Consider the following 3,761-nt stretch of genomic DNA (forward strand, 5'->3'; position numbering starts at 1 on the left):
GGGCCAGATTCATCCCCAACTACAAGTGTGATGCTGGAAATACTCCAGTTGCAGTCATTGGAGGACCAAACTCTTATATTGGACCTCAAATGGCACCCATCCTGTGCTCCTACAAGATACCACAAGTAAGATTTATATGTGGAAGATAAATACACATGTTTAAGAAACATTTTGAACTTCTCTTGCATTTCAGACATTATGCTATTGTGCTACATTTTGTCTTCTAATATTCCTGTTTAATACCTAAAGCCAAAGATACAAATTGTAGAGTGAATCCATATGCTTTCAGGACACCAAAAGAGTGATTTCAATTCTACAGTCACTTTTACAGATTCAACAGAAATTATGGTCATGCTTGTCCTAGACTATATCCGTTTTACAAGAAGGTGTTTGAATGTGTCTCTTTCCCAACATTTTGAACATAGTAAAGTGCTTTTGGTACAATCACTCTAGCATTCTCTCTGACAAACTAATTGTTTGTCCATGCAATCTACAGTAACTTCAATAGGTTCACACATGTGCTAATGATACTTTTACAATTTTTTGTATACATCACAAATCCATAGTGAGGGTGGAGAAGAGGATCTAGCTGGTGGTTCACACTTTGAGTTTCCCCATTCCATAGACCACCTTCATAGGGACAGAGGTGCCCATCTGTCACCTGATATTTATCTTGTGGTTTCAAGCAGCTTCTTCAACTTTCCCATCCCTGATATAGTCTATAATGTGAAACCTTGGAAATGTGCTTATGGCTTGTCCAAAATGGCATGTTGGGCCAATATCCAAGGCCTGGTAGAACAGAGGTTTCCTGCTACAGAACTGTAGTGTGCAAAGTGAGAGTTTAACACAATTTAATCTATTAAAACCCATAGCTATACTCCATTCCAAGATATGTACCAAGCTAATTTGAATCTAAAGAGAATTCCCAACATATGAATTCCCCTCATATGAAATGTGTGTACTTTAAGCTTGGTGGGTATAAGAATAAGTAGGTGTGCCTTCAGTGTATTCTATATTGTTTCAAGGAAAGGTTAGAGAATGTCTTCCATAGCTGGTTCTATGATCTTAATTTCACTGAGAAAACTTTGAGGCAAGTATGTCATAGACCAGATTCCTGATGATGAGAGGATGACACAAGGCACTTTTTAAAAAAAAAATAATAATAATTTTTATTAAATTTCCAATTAACAGAACAATCATATCACATTAGTTTCAAATTATACCAATACATAATAAACTCCCAAAAATTCCAAATATTTAGCCAAATTTTGTTGGGGGTACCCATGTTTTGAGCTCAGAAAGGGTCCAATCTGCGGCAAAAGCACATTTGCAGACTTCCATACCATACTTGGTTTTGTCACAATGAATAGGCACAAGAACATCATTAGAAAGGCTGGCCAGAACAAAAGCACTCAGCTATTTTATCTCGATGGCTATCAGCCTGTTTAGCTTTATCACAAATTTCCAACAAGTGCTCCACCATGTTGAGTAAACTTATTGTATTGCCTCCTGCTTATAAGGCATATTTTCTAACCCTGTGTCACATTTGTAAATTCATATTAGGAGTGGATATAAGCTAATATAATCACATGATTTTCAAATATAACCCAAATCACTCTCTTTCATATCCCTTTAACATTTTTGAAATATTTGCAGACTTCCATACCATTCTTGGTTTTGTCACAATGAATAGGCACCAGAATATCAGTAGAAAGGATGGCCAGAATAGAAGCACTCAGCTCTTTTCTCCTTATGTCTATCAGCCTGTTTGGCTTTATCACAAATTTCCAATAAGTGACCCACAATGTTGAGTAAGCTTAATGCATTGTCTCCTGCTTCTAAGGCATATTTTCTAAGCCAGTGACACACTTGCAAATTCAAATGTGGAGTGGCTATAAATTGATGTTCAGATATAATCACATTTTTCCAAATACAACCCAAATCTCTCTCTCTCATATTCTTTTAACATTTTTGAAATATTATTTAGCTCATATATGGCTCTGCTCCAGTCATGAATAAAAAAACTGAAGGGATTTTCTTCTACCAAATGTTCCCAAATGTGAACCACCTATACAAAGGGATTCTCCAATTACTGTTGCATTTTGCATGGACATGGATTGGGATGCTTTCTCAGGATGATGACACTATAGAGAAGTTTAAAGAGGACATGTTCCCATTGTTTTCCAAAAGGGGCATCTGCTTTGACTTCATAGAGAAATTCCCCAAACAAACTTCTTCCAGTGATTTTGGTGACATGCTAGAAGAGGGCTTGAAATCTATCAAAGTTGTTATGGAAAGCACTGCCAAAGTTGTGGTTGTATATGGAGAAATCCAGAGTATAATGGCAATGAGATCAATGCACCAGCTTTTACAATTTGCAAATATATCAATGAACATCCAGACAAAAGTCTGGATTATGACAGCTCAGATGGATTTCACATCATTTCCGATCCAAAAAAGTTCAGACATAAATTTCCTCCATGGTGCTGTATCTCTTGCAATTCCCTCAAAGGAGGTGTCAGGATTCCATAAATTTATTCAGCATAGGAACCCTTACTCAGAAAACAATGATGGTTTCATAAAGGACTTCTGGGAGGAATCATTCAGCTGTACATACCCCAATTCTTTTGTAGACAAGATGAACAAGAAAGTCTGCACTGGGGAGGAGAAGCTAGAGACCCTTCCCGCATCTGTTTTTGAAATGTCTATGACAGGAAATAGCTACAGCATCTACAATGCAGTTTATGCAGTGGCACATGCATTCAGTACAAGGCATTCATCCCAAGTCAAACACAGAGCAATGGCAGATGGAGTAAGACTGGACCAACAACCATGGCAGGTAATGTCCTGCTCACACTTTTAAAGATTGGGGTATGCTCCCATATTTGTAGGTGCAACCAGTGGGGTACGAAGGGGGGCAGAGGGGCTGGTCACCCTGGGTGCCACCAAGGGGGGTGACAAGATGGGTTACTGCCTCCCCCTAGCTGTGGGGCAGCGAGGGGCACATGTACAGTCAGTATGGGTGCGCTCGCTGATTCAACTATTCACTGATTTTATCACAAGCAGAGATAGGTGAGACTTAGAAAGCTCTTTTCAGTTTAACTCAAAATTTCTCTGTGGTAGAACAAGGGAGGAAAGACCTGATGTGAGAGCTAGGGAAAAGTATCATTTCCTTTCTCTAATTCCTGTCAGTTGTATCCCCTTGTATATGAGTGAACACATTGAGGGAGCAAACACAGAACAAGAATGCCACATCCTATGAAGAACCAGCTTCTCGCCCCTCCTTTGATGAGTTTCACTTCAAAATTGATCCAACAGGCCAATGACCCATCAAAATTACGATGATGATTATTCATTTCATTTCTGTACCACAACCGGAAATTCCCAGACATTTCCTATTTTGTGGGTCTACATGCCCATCTAGGGGGAATTTTATATGGGCTGCTGCTCCATGGCACTGTCTCACTTCCTGCTTCTTAGGGGCAGCAACCCCGGACATTTTGCCACCTCCAACAATAAAGTTAGACACAGCACTATTTTATTTTATTTTATTTTATTTTATTTTATTTATTTTATTTTATTTTATTTTATTTTATTTTATTTTATTTATTTTATTTTATTTTATTTTATTTTATTTTATTTTATTTTATTTATTTTATTTTATTTTATTTTATTTTATTTTTGCACCATGGCCTTCTGTGCCACCTAACATTTCCCTTCCACCAACCATGCTTTAGCAGATTGTTGATCTTCCCATCGGC

The 3,761-nt window shown here is 37.9% G+C and overlaps 1 protein-coding gene across 1 annotated transcript in view; it reads left to right on the top strand.

Moving 5' to 3' along the window:
• The window catches only part of LOC310829174 (vomeronasal type-2 receptor 26-like), a gene marked incomplete at its 3' end in the record, with an annotated part of 124,085 nt that overhangs the window by 26,909 nt on the left and 93,415 nt on the right, over positions 1-3,761 (top strand). The gene's annotated exons all lie outside the window — the stretch shown is intronic.

The sequence above is a fragment of the Podarcis gaigeae genome (genome assembly GCF_964106915.1).
Source record: "Podarcis gaigeae genome assembly, chromosome: 13".
NCBI lineage: Eukaryota > Metazoa > Chordata > Lepidosauria > Squamata > Lacertidae > Podarcis > Podarcis gaigeae.